Below are 21,516 nucleotides of genomic sequence, written 5' to 3' on the forward strand. Positions count from 1 at the left end.
TCCCCACCTCTCATCCTGTACCAGTCTCACCTTCACGCGCTGTGCTCCAGGCATGCGAGCCTCACTTCTCTTTCTCAGGCAAGATAAGCCCCTTTCAGCCTAGGGTCTTTGCCTTTGCTGCTCCCCGCCTCCAGCACTGTTCCCACCTGTCTTGACAGAGGAAGCATCTACTTCTCATTTATGTCTTAGCCAGACTTAGTCAGACTTTCTTTGACCACCCTCGCCCAAGCAAGTTCTTTCCCTGCTCATCCCACCGCAGTATCCTGTTTTAGTTTCTTCTTAGTCCTTATCTAAAATGATTGTATGCATGTATGTATTTACCTGGTTGCTACCTGTGTCCTCCTGCTGAAATGTACAACCCACGAGGGCAGGGATTTTGTCTGATTTGCTCACTACTCTATCTCCAGGGTCTCATGGAGGACCTGGCACATAGTAGGTGTGCAATAAGCAACTGCCAAGTGAGCAAAAGAAGAGCACCCTTCGTGGTTCCCTGGAAAGCCTTTCAGGAGAGGCTGCCAGACCGCCTCTATCCTACAACTACAATTATATATTTATGGGGTAATCAGCAATTGAAAAGTTCCCCGTAGTAGTAACTGGGGCTTAACATACAAATAAACTGAACAGCATTAAGGACGTTTTGTGGCCACTGGGGTGGATCAAGTGAGCTAATCGCCTAACTCCCAGCAATTAAGTCAATTAGCCAGTTAGACATATGCTGAGCCATTTCCCAGCTCGAGTTTCCTGGGGGCATCTGTGAAATTTGTGCAACTTATTTATGGTGTAAGCTTCTGGTGGTCGTTCCTAACTGGGATGACTGGGGAAGCGAGAGAGAGAGGTGGCTGGTTAAATAAGAAAAAAGTCAAGGCTGCATCGAACATGTGATAAGCTGTGTGTTTCCCTCTGAAGGCACTTTTCACTCCCTCCTTTCCTGTCTGCAGAAAGGATGGGGGATGCAGCTATTTCTTGCCTTGACTGACGCACCATGTTCAGTGCTGTTTTAACACCTGGTGAGTCACTGAGGGGAGGAGAAAGAGAGGAGAGAAGTGAATGCAGGGTAGCCTGTTGGGACACAGACTCGGTCCTGGGTTCAAATCCTGACTCCCCCCTCAGTAGCTGAGCCTCTGTGTCCTCATCTGGGAAGTGGGGAAGTACAGAGCCTGACTCACAGGGTTGTGGTGGGAATAAAAGAAGACTAACAGTGTAAAGTCTTTAAAGCAGAGCTGGACACAGGGAAAGTGCTACATCAATGGTAGTAACGATCGCTATCATCACTGAAAGGCTAAAGGGCGGGAGATTGAAAGAGTGTGGATAAAGGATGACTTCCGACCCTGACAACACACCTGGCTGGAATCCCGGCTCTTCCTGGTGTTAACATTGCTTTATGCAATGAACTTTGCCTCTCTGAGCCTCAGTGTGCTCATCTGAGAAATGGGGCTAATAATGCCAGGAGGGGTTTTAAGATCAAGCGGGTCTGACCCTTGAAAGGCGCTGGCCTGGTCCTCCTCACTCCACTGGATTCTTCCTTGCATATGCAGAAGAAGAAATGGAAAGGACCTGCCCCAGGTCCCGGAGCAAGTTCAGAGATGGAGCCCAGGTGTCTGATTCTGCTTTCAGAGCTGCTTCCACGTTGCCTTGCTTAGGCATTTTACAGTCATGTAAAACAAAGCCGTCCTTTCAAGGAGAGAGATGCTCCCGGAGATAATTAGCATTTATCGATCTGCTGTTTTCCTTTTTCCCGAGCACTACACAAAGCCTTTCACCGATATTGTATAATTTAAACCTTACAAAGAAATTCTGTGCAGTCTATTTTATGGACAAAGAAAGGACTCAGAAAGGGCAGGTAACTCGCCCTAGATAACACAGCCAGGACGTGAACACAGGCAGAACCAGGTTCTGCCTGAGTCCGATGCTCTTACCCACTACGCCCTCCTGCCCATGGCGTGTGTGCTGCAGTTTTCTCCATGTGGAGCTCCAGTTTGCAAGGAAACGAAAGCATCCCAATTTCAAGATTAATCAATGGTTTTTGGAGAGGGGCCCTTACTCCCCTCCCCCCCCGCCCCAGCCCCAGCTGTCAGCTTCCTCCTCTCCTTCTCTCACTCCCACCCCCAGGCTCCCAGAAGGCAGCGGGTCCTTGGCTGAGGGTGGAAAGCAGCCAGATGGATCGGGCTCCTGAGACGGAGACTGAACCTCCACATCAGAGATCGTCCCCACCCTCTACATCCAGGGAGCCATGCTGGACCTGCCAATATCCTGGGCCTTCAGGCTCAGCTCAGCCACATCCCTGCATGGGATTTTGGAAAGCACTGGAAGCAGACATCGCCGCACCTAAGACATATCTCTGATCTTCTGTAGCCAGGGCAGCAGGGTTGCCCGAGACTCTGTCTTCCTGGCAACAGTCCACACCAGCCAGTGCCAGAAAGAGGGAGGAACAAATCCCCAGCTGAGAGCATTTCTCAGGTTCCAGCAAGGGCTGAGGCTACCGGCTCACTTTGACAGCGTGGTAAGATGGAGGGGCATTTTTCCTACCTCCTCCTTCTACCTGGATAGAGCTTTATAGTTTGCAAAATTTATTATTATTGGGATGCAATACAATGTATTCAGTATGGTCATAATAACAATTACATTTATGCCTTCCTTCAACCCATGTGTCCACGTCTATATATCTACTGCTTTATCTACTTATCCTTATGCCGGTTCTCAGTCTCTGACTTATAAATTAACAGGCAAGAAAACAAACAGTCATGTGCTAATAGAGAGGAGGACAAAAGGGCAGTGGTTATTTAACTTTGGTGTGTGCAAGAATTACCTGGGAACTTTATTAAAAATGTAGAGTGCTGGTGCCAACACCAGAGCTTTCAGCGCTGTAGGTTTAGGTCAAGCCTTGGGAATCTAGATGTTCAAAATGCTACTGAACTGTACACTTTGTCCTGGTTAATTTTATGGTATGTAAATTCCACCACAATTAAAAAAAAAAATCACCCCAGTGAGTCACATGCCACAGACTAGAACAGTAGGCAAGGCTTCCTGTGAAAGATGCTCTCTGAATCTCCATGGAGATTTCCAGGTGGGCAAGGCAGGGAAGGGCATTCCAGGCAGAGGGCACAGCATGGGGAAAGTTTGGAGCAAAAGACAATATGGGAATGTGGAAAACTATGAGGCTTGATGGGTGAGGGTGGGGAGGTGTAGGGGCCAGGACCCAGGCGGCCTCACCGGCCAGGCTGAGATGTTGAGTGTTAGCCTGATGGCCCTGCGTGTCCTTGAAGTGTGTTTGATAAGGTTGTGCTTAGAAACGATCACAGGCTGACCCACAGGGACTTGATCAGGCGGGCAGACATACAAGGCATAGTAACTAATTCTAGTGAAACAAAAAGCCTCAAGTTAAATAATGCAGAAATCTATAGAGTCAAAGAAGACCACTTTCCTAAACCACCCTGTTTTAAGCCTTTGTAATATACATAATTAACTTAGCTACATACATTAGACCACGATATATGTGCTATCTAGAAATTACTTTTCTCTCTTAATTCAAAACAAACGTTCCTGCAATACTGCACCTGTTAAACTGTCTCTTTCTTTTTAATGGCTGCATTGTATTCTATTAGATGGATATATTCAGTTGAAATTGTAGATATACCACCATTTTTGACTTAGAAAAATAGGCATTTTGGTTTGCTGAACCATTCCCTTGATGGATGATTAGGTTTTTTTCCCTATTTGCTTCCCTGCTATACTTAACAATGTTGCAGTGGCCCTCAGTGAGGACAAGCCTCTAAGCATCTGTGCAAGTATTGCTCTAAGGTAGATTTCTAAAATGGAATTGCTGCGCCAAAGGGTGGACAATATTTAAAATTTTGGTGGGGGCTTCTAAGTGTTCTCTAAGAAAAAAAAGTCATCCATTTATACTCCCAGTGAGAGGAAACTGATACAGGGAGACTGTGTCAAAAACGTTATCTCTCAACACTCACACAAAGATACTGCATAATAAATTACCACAGAATCTCAAGGCATACAAACAAAAGTACGTATTTACTCTTGGGCTCTATAAAGATTATACCCACGGTGTTCAAAAGTGCATATTTTGTAACATCCTCACGAGCAGTGTATGTTATCATTAAAGAAAAATGTGCTGATTGGACCATTTAAAACTGTTCTTGTAAATTGTATTCCTTTTACTGTGAGTGAAGTTTAGCTTGTGTTATGTGCTTATTTGGTCATTGCTGTGCCTTCTTTGATTAATTTCACAGTTATATACTTGCTTCATTTTTTTTCCTATTTATTTTTGTTCTTTGTTTTCTTAATAGTATCAAAGAATTCTTTATATAATGTGTCTATTAACCCTTTGCCCAGTGTATATGAAGCAAGTAATTTTTCCCAGTGTTTTTTATGTCTTTTAATTTTTGAAACTGTAAATATTTTCATTTATATGGAGTTTAATCAATCTGTTTTCTCTTATTTTGTTTCTCATTATTTTGTTTTTATACTTAAAAACATTCTCCCTGCTTAAGGTCACAAATTGCTAGCCCACATTTTCATTTGGGGGTCATAGAGTTTTATGTTTTACTGTTAACTCCAGTCCATCAGGAATTGATTTTGCTGGATGGCTGGGAAGCAACAGTTTAATTTTGTCCTTCTGTGGTCAAACAGTTGTACCAGTGTTGTTTGTGGGATAATCTTTTCCCAACTGAGTTGAAAAGCTACCTGTAGTACATGCAGATTTATACATGTACACTGACCTGTTTTTTAAATTAATAAGCAGAAATGCCTCTAACCTTTCCCTAGATTACATTTCCTGGTCTCAGCTCTGCTTCTGAGAAAGGCCTTCCCCCTGTTTTCACTCATTCACTCATCCCTCTGGGCATGCACTCTTTCATTCACTCATTCACTTTTACTCTTTCACGTGAGTTCTAAATGGGTGTGTGGGTCCTAGGATTAATGATACACAGTCAGCTCAGGTGTGTTTTCCATACCAGGCACTGGGCTCTGCAGGTCACCTGCTCCAGTTTACTGACTTCTCCCAATAACCCTGTGAAGTAGGCACTCTCTTTAGCCCCACATTACAGATGAGGAAACTGAGGCTCAGAGAAGCTAATTAACTTGCCCCAAGTCCCCTAGGCAGTAAGCTCCAGAGAAGACATTCAAACCCAGGTCAGCCTAATGCCGGTTTTAACTCTAACTTTGCTGCTTTCCTTGTATAACGATCGCTCACACTCACCATGCATCTACTCTGTGCTGGACATTGTGCTATAGGCAGTGGGAATCCCCAGGTGGCCCGACTCTGTCCCTGCCCAGGGGAGATGGCAGTGTGGTGGCGGAGGCAGGTCACTGAACAGAGGATTATAATCCAGTATGACGAAGGCTAAAATACGCTGGTAAAGAACAAAGCCTGCTGAGGGTTTTCCTGGCAAAGCAAAGGCTTCCAGCCTCTGGAAAGATGACTCTGCTGTCAGCCTGGGAGATTAAAAAGCACATTTACAGGTAAGACCTGAAGGTCCAGAGCCAGAATCTTCTAGCCCTATCTCCCATCCACTTGCACTCTGGATGCAGCTACCGCGCCGGGGATGAAGGACTTTGGGCAGCCTGCATGGGAAAGAGTACAGGCAATGGGAAAAGAAGCAAAAAAAAAAAAAAAAAAAAATCAACACCCTTCAAATCGGCCTTCTGGGCCCCATAGCTTCTGAAAACCTCACCATCTGTCCACATAAGCATGTTCCAAAGTTTTAAGTACCTCCTTTCATGAAGTCCGTTAAAGTTAACCTGGCTTCAAAATATATGGGGGAAATCTGCTATAAATAGAGGTAAATAGAGATTGTAAAGATAAATAACAATACCAGCATGTGAGGACCGATAATGTACTCTATTTATGGCCCGAGTCTAAAAAGGGATGTCCAGCACCGCTGCGTCTTCAATGACTTACTTTTGCCGAGGCAGCCTGCGTTCCCTGTTAGGGTGCTAAAGATTCAGTGACACAAAAAGCTTACAGATAATTAAATATTGATTTTTGTTTTCTAATCCTATATAAAAATTGTCCTGGGTCTCCCAATGATGGTTTTATCTCACCAGGACATGGAAAGAGGGGAGGTGTCTGTTAACCCTCTTTGCACCCCTGCTGTGTAATATTGGGGCGTTTCTTCAGTGAGGGTGGGAGGTGTCCAGGGCACATGACCTCTGCAGCCACACAGGACCCTGTGCTCAGAAGGGCCCTACACTTGGCTTTATGCTTTTCTTGTACCCTTTTAAAATTCTTAATAATTTTTGCCCAAGGTGTCCTGCCTTTTCATTTTGTACCAGCCTTGCAATTGTGCAGTTTGTCCTTGGGGGCTGGTCCGACTAAGAAATTGGGGCATCCGGTTCTGGACCCTCAGCTACCCCGCTGCTGCCCAGCATTCTCCCTTCTTTCCTGCTCTGAATTTTGCCAGCCATGCCAGAATCTTCAAATCTGGGAAGAGGGCCAGAGAAAAGTTGGTGATGAGAACAGTTTTCTCCCACCCTCTGCTCCCTTCTCTCTCTCTCTCTCTTTAAAAAATAGAAAAAAAAAAAACCCCACTTCATTGTCATTTTGCGTCTGGAGTGCGGCAAGGGACATCTGGCAATGTGGTGGAGTTGCTGGCTGGCTGGGAGGGGGTAGCGTCCACAGGCAGGCCAGGCCTTGGGCTCTGACAGCAGACAGTGTCTGAGGCAATAAAGAGTCAGATTCGGAGAGGTGGGTCCTGAGCCACATCTTGCCATGTGTTTGTTGTGTGGCCCTTGGCAAGTACATACAACCCTTCTATGCCTCAGTTTTCTCATCTGCAAAATAGAGATATTAATTCCAGCCCCGTTGCCTGCCTCCCCTCTCCCAGCAAGACTGCTGGGGAGAATTTAAGTTTAAGAATAATAATAATAATAACACTAAGAATAATAGCTAATGCTTACCTATTGCTTACATGTATCAGGCTCTTTATATAAGTTCATAGAAGCTAACGTATGCTTGCCAAAGACTTTGCTTATTCTCATTCATTTAAACCTCACAATAACCTCATGAGGGAGATCCTATCATAAACATCCCCATTTTACAGATGGGGAAATGAAGCACAGAGAGACTAAGTGACTCAGCCAAAGTTGCACAGCTAGTATATAGCAGAGCAGAAGTTTGAACTGTGCATTCTGACTGCTGAGCCCTGGCTCCTAACCTCTGCACAGGACCATGTGCAGAGGTTCTTTTGATGCCTCCCTCCTACAGGAAGTGAAAATTAGAGGTCTGCAGGCCAAAATTGGCCCACAGAGCATTTTTGATTGGTATTTGCACACAGTGTCAGCCTGCACTGCGTTTGAAGTTGGAATCAGTTGCCAATATTGAAAAAGAATTTCAAGATTTCTACATTAAAGTATAGATTTCCAGCATCTGATAGATGCTCTGGTAAAGATGGGCTCCTGCACCTACATGGCAAAGATCCCCCATCTGCTACAGTCCCTACAACTCCCTATTGTCTCCCTGACACTGACATTCAGAGTCTATTTCCCCATCATTTTACTGCATCTACCCATTGCCCTCACATACATCACCTGCCTAGCCCCTGGGGAAGCTTAGCTTTTGATCCCTTCCCTCGGGTGGCAAGGATCTGCTTATGGAGACAGAAATCTTCCTCCCTGTGGCTTTCTAGGCAGGTCCCCTCTCTGGATAGCAGCATATGTGGAAGGAACAATTAATTTTATGGGAAGGGGGTGGAACGGAATCTAGAGGTGAGTTAGCCCCTGAAATGAGCTCAGAGTCTGAAGCTCCTTTAAGCTTTGGGTTTCCACGGTCCTCAGTTTAGAGAATTCCAAGAAGCTATGATTGAAGAATATCAAATTTGAAAACAAATTTATAATTACAAAATTCTGAGATTTTATGATCCAAGTAGTTTATAATTAGAAGACCCCCCAACTTCTAGTATTTCATGCCTCCAAAATTCAAACTATTGCAGAGATTCTCTGATCCTAAAATCTCACGATTCAAGTTTACTCACTTTCTAGAAAATGGGATACAGTAGTCCCTTCTTATCTGTGGTTTTGCTTTCCCCAGTTTCAGTTACCCATGGTCAAGCACAGTCTGAAAACATTAAACGGGAGGTTTCAGAAATAAACACTTCATACGTTTTACATTGTGTGCCGTTCTGAGGAGTGTGACAAAATCTTTCTCCACCTTGCTCTGTCCTACCTGGGTGTGACTCATCTCTTTGTGCAGCATATCTATGCTATATACGCTACCTGCCCTGGCTTTTAGTATAGGAAAAACATAGTATATGTACATTCGGTACTGTCTGTGGTGTCAGACGTCTGCTGGCTGTCTCAGAGCATGTCCCCCACAAGTAATGGGAGACGATCCTGCTAAGAAGGGAGAGCGCTAGAATGCTACGGCTCCCTAGTGCTAAGATCTCATGGTTCTGTGATTCAGTGATGATCTGCTCTGCAAAATCAGAGAGAAGCTAATCATCAGTTAACTAAACAATAGTTGACAAATGAGGCAGTCTGGTTGTCGTCCTCTTACAAGGCAGGGTTGGGATTTTCCTTCCACCATTTAACCTGATGTGACTCTTCCTTCATTTTCCTAATGAGATCAGTGCCACCAGGAAGGAGATGTGGAAGTCTGTATCTCACTTTAAACAAAGCCAATATGTAAATATCCTGAGTTAAGAAATGAGATTTAGGGATTGTGTATTCGTTAGCCTTATACACATCAAAACCTTATAAGCATCCCTTCATCAGGCTGTATTTAATGAAAGAGAACCCGTGTTGAATGTAATTCAAGTCTGACTAGATTAAAGGCAGTTTGACCTCAGGGAGAAGAATGTGGAAGGAATGATTTTGGGCATGAGAGGTTTTGGGCTCCTTCAGCTGGAAGGGGGATGCTTATTAGCATGACACTGGAAATGTCATGGTATCCATGGTTCAGACCAATGGGAGATAGGTTTTCAGTTCAGTCTTAAGTTGGAGGTGACTCTTCCCAACACCTTTAGACCTGGCATGGATGGACCACAGAAGCAGCTGGCTAGAGACAGAGTGCTAGGCTGGAGATAGAGAAAGTGACAGAGCCAAAGTAAGAGTAAAATTACCCCTTAGGGTACCGAGGGGCAGACATTTTGCACAATGCATTGGAGGGAACAAATCTTATTGGCTATGTCATTACAAATATCTCAGTACTTGGTGCCAAATTTTGGCAATTACATCCATAAATAGGGAAGTTTCTCTGCAAATACAAAAGGGGAGTCTGACACCAGGATGCCACAGCCAGCACATGAGTCAAAATCGGAGGGAGGTCCTCACTATCAACCCTATTGACATTTGGGGCCTCATAATTCTTCATTGTAGACTGTCCTGTACATTGTAGGATGGTGAGCAATGTCCCTGGATCCCCAGTCTCTAGCCACTAGATGCTAATAGCACTCCACCCCCAATTTTTTTTTTTTTTTTCTTTTGCGGTACGCGGGCCTCTCACTGTTGTGGCCTCTCCCGTTGCGGAGCACAGGCTCCGGACGCGCAGGCTCAGCGGCCATGGCTCACGGGCCCAGCCGCTCTGCGGCATGTGGGATCCTCCCAGACCGGGGCATGAACCCGTGTCCCCTGCATCGGCAGGCGGACTCTCAACCACTGCGCCACCAGGGAAGCCCCTCCACCCCCAATTTTGACAATCAAAAATGTCCTCAGATGTTGCCACATGCAGAACTTGGGGAAAAGAATCCAGGTTACCCAAAAGAGAGCCTGTGACTTTTAGCCACGTCCAGATAAGGATTTCCATCAATGCCCTAACGTGGACATAATTAGCAATTCATATCAGAATTCTACTGTGTGCCACTTGGAGTTTGTTGTGTGTAATTATGCTGAAATTATCAGTAGAGTTCTCCTTCCAGGGAGGGGGTTCAGTCATTCTCAAAGAAGTCTTTGTGGTGACTTATTAGGTCTCAGTTAAAGAATTCCCCTAGGTATTACAGTGGATCGAAGTATGCAAGGTGGGTTCTTCTGGACAAAAACAAATATAAAGCTACCCTTATGGGAGATTGCATTAACTGATTGAATTTCTCTTTGAAGAATCTACATGGCAATAGAGAATTCCTGATATATAATGAACACTCTATAAACATGAGATAAATTAACAAATAATTCTTATGGGTCATATCTCAGAGATGGGACTTACCCTCCAGGGCCAGGTTCCAATTTATCTGCCAGTTCTGAGCCGTGAATAGTACTGTCCTGAAGCATGCTGTTAAGAAAGATTCTGAGGGAGTGTCCATGCTCAAGAGAAATGTGATTGACAGAGGATGTCTGCTGTGGGTAGGGTAGAGGCTCTGACAGCCTAAGGCCCAGGAGTTCACTCCCCTCCAGGCAGTATCCTGATCAAACTGATGGTAAGAAAGGTCATTTGGGCTACCAAGTGGAGGCTAGATTTAGGAAGGGCAAGATCCAAAGTTAGAAACACAACCCATACCAGGTATTCTAGCAGAAAGAATTTAGTATAGGGCATCAGTTGATCTGGTGTTGACAAACTGGAAAGGCAGAAAGGGGACACTGACAAACGCAGAGGCAGTGATTGCAGGAAGCAGCTATCAATCACCCTGGGCTCAGGGAGAGAGCAGAGAAGATGGGGGGAAAAACCCCAAAACTTTGGAGTAGGGACCAGAACTCTGCTCTTGGGAGCTAGCCTGCAGAGCTTGGGCACAGACTTCTGAAGAAAAGCTGCCTGAGGTGATATGAAGAGGCTGGTTATCACTGTGAGGAAGACCTGCCCTGGAACCAGCCGTCACTGCTGGGACTAGGAACCACTGCTGCGATGATGCTGACAAAAATTGTCGGCAAACAGGGACAAGCGCATCTTTTTCCTGCCAGCCGCCGCAAGTCTCCCACTAGCACCCACTAGGGGCAGAGGCTAACACAGGTCCAGCAGGCAAAGCAGAAGTGCAGTGGGCAGCATCTCAGCCCTGGCGCTAGAAGGCAGAGAATAGAAGGGCAGGTAGTTTAATAGCTTGTACAATTGGGGAGGCTCAGAGAGATGAACCAAGTCACCAAGTAACTAGTCCAGAGCTGGAAGAGGGCCCTCCTGCCTTCTAACTCTGGCCGCCTGTTTCTGGGCTCCCAATTACATACAGAGTTGCAAGATACTGGTGGACAGGAGTGATGGTTTTCAAGTTACATCCCTCCTAAAAGAAGACTTCCCTTTCTGTTACATCTCAGGGCCCATAGCGAGGTAAAGTTGTTCCTCTAACGCACTGGGCAAAACTCCTTGTGCACAAGCTGTATTCTGTTCCGGAACCTGCACGCTCATTATGCAGAAACATTAAATATTTTACCCAGGGGAAAAAAAAAAGTAGAGAACGATTTCTTGCAAGGTGAATTTTCATCTCCTCTTTAGGGCTTCATCTGCAGTGAATCCTACACACCCTTTTGTGAAGGCAGAGCTAGTGAAAACCCTGAGAATAAAAGTGGGGCTTGATTTTATGCTAATATATGTAAAGAATGTGACTGTACAGTCATAGGTAACACAATGAACTTAACTTTTTTTTCTCCCTTTTTTATTGAATTATAATGACTAGTTTCCATAGCAATTACTGCATCACCTTGTACATTACCAGGAAGATCTACTGCACTTTTTCCCAGTCATCCTTGTAAACATTTCTACATTTTTTTTACGATGTTCTAGGAGAAAACACAAGCCCTTTTGGCTCGGCAGCAATTGGAGAGCATATTTCAGGAGATTAATAAAGCCGACCAGAGTGTTCTTATTTTCTAAGTTCGGTGGTTGGTTTTCCATCTTCGCCTTCACCAGCTACTTGTCAGCCAGACAGAGAGGGAAGGAGGGGAGCAGGAGAGAGCAGAGGTGATGGGAGATGAAAAGGAAGGCACACGAGTTACCAGGGAGGGCACATGGAACTCGGAAGGAGCCAGCCTCAAGATCCCATGTTTGTGTCTTTGATGATTCTGGGAATTTGAGAGCCATTCCCTTGGACGCACCCCTCTTTTCACACGGGGCTTGGAGGAGAATGGGGGATGTTTCTAGGCTCACGGGAGATCAGGCATGGGAGACACGCAGAGATGCCTCTTGGGTAGCTTTGAAACTGTGTGTCTGAGATCTCCAGTTGCTTCCAGAGCTTCCCAGGGGAGATGGGAATCGAGACACCCCTCCATTCAAAACCCCCACTTCCACCGGCAGCTTCCTGTTAGACTTTTCATCTTGGCCTCTCACATTATGTTTCACTTCTAGAAAGGCCTCTGCAGCTGGTGGTTATTTGCGGACACCTCCAGTTGAGAGGTGAAGGAGGTGCAGCCTCTGCTGTGAGTGAGTCAGGGGTATGGCAGGGGCTGGCCCAGCTGTGGGATGCATGGCTGGTCCCATTGTTCCCTGCGGACAGTTAGTAGCAGAGGTCACTGTCATGGGCTCTGGTAGACAAGAAGACCCCATGCTGGGCTGTGGGACCACCATACGTGGTGGGGATTCTGAGCTCCCAATCCAAGAGGGGGCAGCAGCCACATCCTGAGCCCTCGATACCTTTATTTCATTTGATAACGGGCCTGCTTCACTCCTATTTGTGCACCAGCCCACTGTCCCTGGAGGGATCGGCGGAGAGAGCAATGCCCAGGCGTCGTGAGAGGGCCTAGTGCATGGGAGCTCAGGCCCTGAAGTCCGGTAGCCTGGGCTCCAGTCTCCTGGCCGTGCATCCCTCACGATGTGTCCGGGATCTAGTGATTTCCCTTGCTCTGCCTCAGCTTCCTCATCTCTAAAATGGGGCTAATGGCAGAACCCACCTAAGAGTTGTTTGTGAGGATTAAAGGCGAGATGCTGAGTAAGTGCTTATACCTATAAGTTGCCTTGTTGTTCCCCATGGGTACAGATACCCACCTGTGCCCATGGTGTGACCTTGAATGAGTTCATTAACATCTCAGAGCCCTGACTTTCCAGCTGTAAAATGCAAAATGTCTGCTGGGTGGTCTCAAAGGTTCCTCCTAGCTCTGAAATTCAAGGGCTTTTAGATTCTAACAGGACAGCTGGAGGAAGGAAAGGAGGAAGGGGGGAGGGAGGGAGAGAGAGAGAGAGAGAGAGAGAGAGGGAGGGAGGGAGAGGGAGAGAGAATGAATGTGTAAGAGCAGGTGCCTTAAGCAGAAGGGAAAATTCCCTAAGTGACAAGAAGCTCTGAGTTCACCAAAATGCTTAACCAAGATAAGAAGGATGTAACTGATGTTGGAAAGATTGTTATGAGATTAATAAAAGTGATTAAGGGATTAAGACTTCTCAGAAAAGATAGTGAAGGGACCACCGAAGGGAAGATCCTCCCGCACCCTCTGTACTCGGCCTCTCTCCTTGATGTTAAGTCCTCAGTCGTGCTGGCATCTAACAAAATGGTCTCAGTAGACACTCAAATAGAATCCTGGCTTAAGCTCATCTTAGATATTGGAGAAGGTCCCCTGTGTCATATTTATATATCTATTTATACACACACACATATTTATACATACATATATAGTCAAATGACATTTTCTTTCTGGGAATGCCCAGAGGAGTTTAAGGAATGCCTTGAGGGCCTGAGTTTTGGGTCGGGATTAATCAGTGAGGCTGGCCTACTGAGCTTGGAGAAAGCTGCGTCCTGGATGTGAATCAGGCATCATAAGGAAGTCAGGGTGTGTTTGGGGGGCGTGGGGACGCTGTCTAGTAACTGAATGATCCTGATGATCTCAACCTGCTCGCTGAGCCTCAGCTTTCCCACCTGTGCACTGGGGACAAGGATGCTCTCTGTGATGGGACTGAGAGATGCAATGAGTGGGAAAGCACTTTGCAAAGGAATTGCTGGGATTCCCATGCAAAGTGCTTTCCAACACCCCTTCACTGGAAGATTCTAGGCTGCTCTGTGGTTCTAGAATAACAAACAGGAGCCTGGACTGGCCACTCCTCTCTCAGCAATGGGCTCTGAGGGAGACATGTGATCAGCCCCAGGGCTTTGAAGCCTCGCGCTCTTCAGTTTGAAACCTGGCTGCTCCTCAGGCGAGCTTGGCCTCCGGGGCATGTGGGAAAGGATGCTAAGCACCAATTCTGGGACCAGCTGTGTGTCCTTAGCTATGTTCAGGTGACAGGAGATAAAGGAGGCCGGATGTGGAGGCTCCTTACAATGGGAGGATGCTCATCAGACCCCCAGGTTCCATTGTGAGCCCCCAGGGGCTGGCAGCGTCTGGGAAGTGCTAACTCAGAGTGGACAGGGAAATTTAATCTGGCACAAAGAGAGTCAGTCTCCTGGCCTGGGAGAGCAGGACCCTCCAGCCCTACTCACACGACTTCCCAGCCCCTCAGCCCCCGACAGTCACAGCACAGTCCCAACAGCCTCTCTGGGGGGACAGAGATGTCTATCACGTTGCTGCTGCTGGCAGCTTCCCAGCAGTTGGAAGGAACAGTTACTGCTGGTTCAGCCTCCATGGACCACCCCAGCAAGCTTGAGGAGGGAGGGGCAAGAGCAGGGGACAGCCACAGTCCCAATAACACAGGGATGAGTCAGTGGGCTCCATGCAGGCACCCAGCCCGGAGCAGAATGACCGACGCTGGGAGCTGACTGCTCCTGGTGGGACTGACGCTGTCTGGGAGATAAACACCCAGGGATGATGGTATAGTAGGGTGGGGAGTCTGTTCAGAGATGGGGGCACCTCTGCCCCTGCTCAGGGCAGAGAAGCCATCTAGCAGGGAAGGTGGGCAGGCTTGGCCATGAGTGTCTCTGCTGCTGAGGTTGGCCATGCTCCCTGAACAGACAGTCTGAGACCTGTGGACCCAGGCCCCACTCCACAGCCCAGTGAGGGGAGCCCGGCCTTAGACCTGGGCTTCTCAACCTTAGCACGAATGACATTTGGGCTGGATCATTCTTTGTCGAGGCGGGGTGCTGTCCGGTGCACTATAAGGTGTTTAACATCCCTAGCCTCTGCCCACTAGATGCCGGTAGCATCCGCCACCCCCAGATTTGTAATAGCCAAAAAATGTCCCCTAATGTTCCCTGGAGTCACCGACTTGACCCACGGCTCTCTCTCCTTGGACCCACATTCCCTCTCACCCCAGCTGCTATGTTCTGTGCCTCTTCAGGATGATACACCCTACAAATCCCATGGGCCAACCGAAGCAGAGTTTCTTCTGACCCACCTTGGCAGAATGCTCTAAGCCTGGGTACCTGTGGGTTGTGATCTGAGCTAGGATAAGCTGGCTGACAGAAGAGGGGTGCTGCGGGCTGAGATGCTGCTACAGGGGCAGCCAGGCCTCTCTGGGACACCCCATATCCTGGGAAGAGAGAAAGAACAAAGAGTCACATTTGGTCTCCATCCTTTCCTATTGCTCCAGCCTCCACACTGGCCTCCCTGCCTCCAGGCTCTCTCTCTCTCACCCATTTTCATCTTGGCAGCTAGAGCCATCCCCAGCACAGCCAGTCAGATCACATCAGGGTCTCGTGTGCACACCTGCTATGGCTCCCTATGGGCTGAAGATCAGAGTCTTTTGTCAGTTTTGAAAATCCTTCATTTTCTGGTGCAGGCCAACCTAAAATCATCAAAATAAAGGCCCTAAGTAAAAGATGTAAAGGAAGTAATCCATGTAACATCATGGTCAGGTCTTAATCAACATAAACAGTTACCATCGTGATTCTCATCATGTGGGTAACAGTGCATAGCCTGCAGCAGTCTGCAGAAAGGATTAGAGCAGGGGGTAGCTGGGAGCAGGGCTTAGGGGGTTCGCAGCATGTAAAACTCAGTCTCTGGGGTTAGACAGGCCTGAGTCTGAATCCCAGCTCTGCTCTGTGATCTCCGCCAGGTTACTTGACCTCTCTGAGCTTTAGTTACAACTTTTCAATAAAGAGGGGTAAAAAAAACCCTGATTTTCCACATTGGTTGTGAGAACAAAATGATATATGTCAGATATGAAATCACAGTGTGTGGTATACAGTAGGCACTCACTACTTATTATGGCAAGAACTCATGACTCATTTGATCCTCACAACACCCAGTGAGATGGACATTGTTGCTCTCCCAATGTAAAGACAAGGAAACTGAGGCTGGAGGGTGGCAGGACTTGTGCAAGGCATCCTGGCCTTAGTTTTGACCCAGGGCCACCAGACCTCCCTGTCTGCTCCTTTGCAGACTGATTCCCTGAGGCCCCAGGGAAAGCTGGGTACCTGAAACATTATCCCCAGGGACTTTCCTGAAACTCTGAGTTAAGACAGAGGAAGCAACTTAGAAAGTGGGAAACGGTCAGGTCCCCTCCAGGCTCCCAGTGTTTGCAGCTTGTATCTGAGCAAAGCTGAATCAGGCAGCAAAGGAGCTGCTCCTGAGAGGACTGCTGTGTGGGAAAAATGAGGTCTCCGCCAACCCCTTGGAGGCCCCTGGCACCACTCGCCTCTGACATGAAGGAAATGTGCCCAGACAGGACAGCCGGGCCAGAGTCCTGCCACTTAGAGGGAGATTTAGAGGAAGCAAGTGGGAAGGCCAGACACACTGGCTGCTGAATTTACTGGTCTTTTCAGCAAGGTCGGCAGGAGGGCCCTTCAGCTCTGGGCTCTTGTCTGCAGCCAAGATCCCTGAGTCGGTGACCGTGTCCAAGGTCTCCCTGTCTCCCTGTCTCCCTGTCTCCCTGCACAACGAGGCTGGGCAGAAGAAGGTAACTAGCTTGTGTCCTGGAAACTTTGGGGTGATTCATGGTTATTGCACTATGGAATTTCAAAGCATGGCCGTCTGCCAGGGATTCTGCTTTGAAACTTAAAAGTGCAGGGGAGCCCTCATCCAAGTGTGTCCTAAGTGCTCACTAGGTACCAGGCACAACTAGCCAACTTAATGGCCGTGAAACTTGGCATTATCCTGTTTCACAGACATGGATGTCTCAGAGATGGGCTGTGTCTCTGATCCACGGATATGTATGTATGCATATGTATGGGCTACTAAACCCATCGCTTTAAATAACTGAAGTTTACAGAGATAAGCTGAGTTGCAAAGAGCTCCCCAGTTTATAAGAAATTGAGACTTTCCTATAAATGCCTCCATTTTCTCCCCTGCGAAATGGGTATATTCCTGTTACTTACCTCACAGGTTGCTGATGATATTCCCCAAGATAATGGGTGTATAATTGTTAGCAGTGATCCAGGCACATGGCAGGTCCTCCATAAATGCCAGCAGGTTCTGTTATTCCTGTTTTAATTGGAATGGACTAAAGAAACAAAAACAGGGGTATAAACTTTTCCAGAAGCACACTGTTAAAACAATTTGTTCTTTCATTAGGCAGCAAACATTTATTGAAAAATTGCTCTGTGCTAGACTCTGTCCTAAGATGTAGGTTATGGAAATGAACAAGGCGTGGGATTGTTTTCATGACTTTGAGCAATGAATTACAAAATAAATAGATAGATTAATAGACTATCCTACAAAATGCTGAAGAACAGGTTCTGTGGGCATAAATGATAGGAGGCTTGGTTTGAGGAGTCAAGGAGTGAACTCCACAGGAAGTGATTAAATTTGAGAGCTGCAAGAAAAGTAGGTATAAAATTGGTAGAAATAAAGTGTATGCATGTATATGTGTATATGTGTGTGTGTGTTTATTTGAGGATAGTTCTGAGCATTTCACACCCAGAGAACAGCATGTGCAAAGGTCCTCAGGTAGGAAGGAATTTGGTGCACTTCAGAAATTCAAAGGTCAGAATAATGGAGGTAAGAGAGAGAGGCAAAGGTCAGGTTAAGCTCTGCAATGTCATCTCCCACCCCATCCCCACCCCACCTTCCCTTCCTGGCATTCATGGAGTAGGTCCCCATCCTCCATAGTCAGTACATCTCACTACTTCCATGCTCATCATACCCTCAAGTATGTATCAGCTTCATAACCACATATCTATATCCTTGACCAGAATAGGACCAGAAGGGCAGAGATGGGGGTCATTTATCTTGGTAAGTGAAACCCCATCCCTAGACCTATGACATCATAGCTAACTCGACCTATTGTGCCTGGGTGAATGAATGAATGAATAAGTGAGTGAATGACTAAATGGCTACTTGCAAATGCCGGGAATGAAATGCCATCAGCACCTCTGCACATATGTTCTACTATAAAAACAGTAAATAGGCATTGTGAGGGTTAGAGAAAAGAGATAAGCAAAAAATAAGATAAAAACATCATGTTCCTACTTTCCAGAGATTGCCTTTGTTAATACCTTAGTATGTATGTATGTGTGTATCCATCCATCTTTATCTATCTATCTATGTCTATCTATCCATCCATCTTATCTATCTATATCTACCTATCTAATCTATCCATCCATCCATCTTATCTGTCTGTCTATTTATCTGTCTATCTATCTATCCGTCCATCGATCTATCTTTTACTAAAATGTAATCATACTAGCTGTCAGGCTTTGTAACATGCATTTTTAGTTACCCATCCCCACATTGCCATGAACTCTTATCTAATAACTAGTCTGCATCCAAATCCCCCCTCTTTCCCCCAAGCCTCCCTTCGAGTTCCTTCTGCAGAATGCCCCTCCTTCTGGGTTAATCTGGTGCTTCTCTGTGGTTTCATTTGTCTTGTTGCCCTATCCCCTGTATTTCACAGACCAAACATTGGTTCTAAAGGCTGAATGGATTCATGGTAACTTCTTATGACTAGAGCCTTTCACCGGGAGTACTGCATTCGTCTTATAGCCTCAGGAGAACAGTGATTTCTGCATGACCCTTTTTTTGTGATGTAAAATGAAACTGGCCCTGGGTTGGGATGATGTGTGTCATCTCCACCGTGCACGTATGTGTTTCCCCTTGAGATGATAAAATGGCATGTGTACAGGGATCCAAATCTCCCTCAACCATATGCCTAATGATTTTAACACCAAATAATAATGTTGCCTGAATCCGTTATTTCACTGGGAGGTGGCTGAATACTGGTTTACTCATTTTGCATGATTTCTTTTTCATTATTAGTGAGTGTTCTCTAGGGCAATAGATCTTCCCTCCTCACCCAGGTTAGTGGTTATTATGAAATACAGTCTGAATTGTTTTCTTCTGCTTTGCCAGGGCAATGACTGTAAAGTGATCTTATTTTAGCCACCTGTGCTGGATTATTTAACCCAGTGTATCTGGGAATGGGGCTTCCTTGTTGTACCCTCATGGTGATGTTTTAAAGACAATTATTCCAGGGAAAAGTTAAATAAGAAGAGACAGGAGTGTAAAATCAGAGATCTCAAGAGCTATAAAGTTCCTTTAAAGTCCTTCTTGGTTGATGTGTTAATATCCTATGCACCAGCACTCTTAAACTTTAATAGGCACACCAATCACCTGGGGGTCCTGGCAGAGAGAAGATGCCGATTCCATGTATCTGAGGGTCCTAGGATCTGAATTTCGAACCAGCTTCCCTGGGTTGCTTATGCTATGGGTACACACACCACTCTTTGAGTAGCAAGGCTCTAGGACATTGCAACCAAGCCTCCTTCCAACTTCTGCTTGGGAGTTTTCTGAACGGTCTTCACAGCCCTACATCATCTGGCTCCATCCACACTTCCAGCCACAGAATCAGCATTCTAAATTATGCATTAAAGATTAAGAGCCATGATTACACTATGCATCTTACATGGATTGGCTAATTTTTGCTGACATGTGCATATCTAACTCCATAGACAAAAAGGAGTGAGAATTTGAGCATCTGCATACTTATAAATACGAAATATCCCTCGGTTAAAGACTTCCTCTGCCTGCCTCTCATATGTATTTCCCAATTCACCTACATAGCAACCTTCACTCTCCATTTCCCTCTCCGAGAAGGTTCTGGCTTCTTCTCTCTGGAGATGTTCAAATTGAGCTAGAGTTTATCTCTATAAACACTTCACCTTATAAAAGAAAATAGCAACAACATTTCTCCTTCTGAGCAGTTGCTATTGAATCGTTTGACAAGGTTTGCAGAGAGTGCCTTTTAAAGGGCCCCCAAAGTAGCTCTTCTAGAAGATGACTAACATGGGTTGGGGGACGGCTGCAGGCACTGACCTGGGCATCAGGGAACCTGGTGGTTGACCCCATTCTGCCATTTTCTTTGGGTAACTTCACAGTCTCCTCCTTCCACCCCAGCCCCTCATTCTGTTCGTTATTCAGTAACTTCATCACACATCTCTTATGTGCCAGACCTGGTCTGAAGAGGTTGTAGCAGGGAACAAAGCAGACCCAATGGTCCTGGCCCTTGTGCGGCTTACGCTCGGGACAGGGACACAGCATGGAGCTGGTGATCATATGATGACAAAGCTTACTTTTTAAAAAATTTGTTTTTCATTGAAGTATAGTTGATTTACAATATTGTGTTAGTTTCAGGTGTACAGCAAAGTGATACAGTTATATAAATACATATATGTATTCTTTTTCAGATTCTTTTCCATTGTAGGTTATTACAAGATATTGAATATAGTTCCCTGTGCTATACACTAGGACCTTGTTGTTTATCTATTTTATAAACAGTAGCTTGTAGCTGCGAATCCCAAACTCCTAATTTATCCCACCCCTTCCCTTTCCCTTTGGTAACCACAGGTTTGTTTTCTGTGTCTATGAGTTTCTTTCTGTTTTGTAAATAAGTTCATTTGTATCATTTTTTACATTCCACATATCAGAGATGTCCTGTGATATTTGTCTTTCTCTGTCTGACTTACTTCACTTAGTATGATAATCTGTAGGTCCATCCATGTTGCCACAAGTGGCATTATTTCACGGGTTTTTTGGGGCTTTTTTTTTTACCGCTGAGTAGTATTCCATTGTATATATACCACATCTTCTTCATCCATTCCTCTGTCGATGGACACTTACGTTGCTTCCCTGAAGCTTGCTTTTGATCACGGTCACAGATGAGCGATGTAGGTTGCTATGAGTAGAGCCAAGGTAGGAGATGGGGACGGAGTGGGAGAACTCAGGGGGCCGAGGAAATGCAGGTGTCATTGCCCACAAGCCTGGAGGGCTAAGTGAAGGAGGGAGCCAGAGTGAGGGTCCCCAAGGAAGCAGGTGTGGCTTCAGTGTCAGAGTTCTGTTTACTTTTCACCAGCTTCACCAATTGTAAACGTTCACCAATTGTCACATTTCTTGATTTTCTCACTAAATTTAAATATATATGTGTATATATTAATTAGATACATAATAGATTAGATACATAGAAGTAGATTATATATATCTCTATATATACTATACTACATATACTATAGGTATATTATAGATATACTATAGATATATAAAGTATTAGATATATTTATTAATATATGTATTAGTATGTTACTAATATATTAATACATAATTGTGTACTTATGCTAATATATTAATATAAATAATGTGTTACATATTAGACATATGTATATAATGAATATATATGTTAGTATAGTATTAAATATATAGTCAGTACTAACATATAACACATGGTATATATCATACATATATACTTATATACAATATATATAAATAGTTTTTTTCTGAACCATATGATGTAAGTTGAGTGCTGATTCCCTTCTCTAGAGTGACAAAATCTCCTGGTTTGCCTGGGATTTTCCTAGCTCTAGC

At 45.5% G+C, this 21,516-nt stretch overlaps 1 long non-coding RNA gene across 8 annotated transcripts in view; it reads left to right on the plus strand.

Moving 5' to 3' along the window:
* LOC309814430 overlaps positions 1-21,516 on the plus strand; it is a 372,229-nt gene that overhangs the window by 226,387 nt on the left and 124,326 nt on the right. The window contains exon 5 of one of the 8 annotated variants that reach the window (XR_014295682.1): positions 2,110-3,087. The exons of the other annotated variants lie outside the window; for them this stretch is intronic. This is a non-coding gene — a long non-coding RNA (uncharacterized lncRNA). Of the gene's footprint in view, positions 1-2,109; positions 3,088-21,516 lie in introns of those variants that run through there. 8 annotated transcript variants of the gene reach the window in all.

Source organism: Mesoplodon mirus (genome assembly GCF_964341445.2).
Source record: "Mesoplodon mirus genome assembly, chromosome: 13".
NCBI classification, from domain to species: domain Eukaryota; kingdom Metazoa; phylum Chordata; class Mammalia; order Artiodactyla; family Ziphiidae; genus Mesoplodon; species Mesoplodon mirus.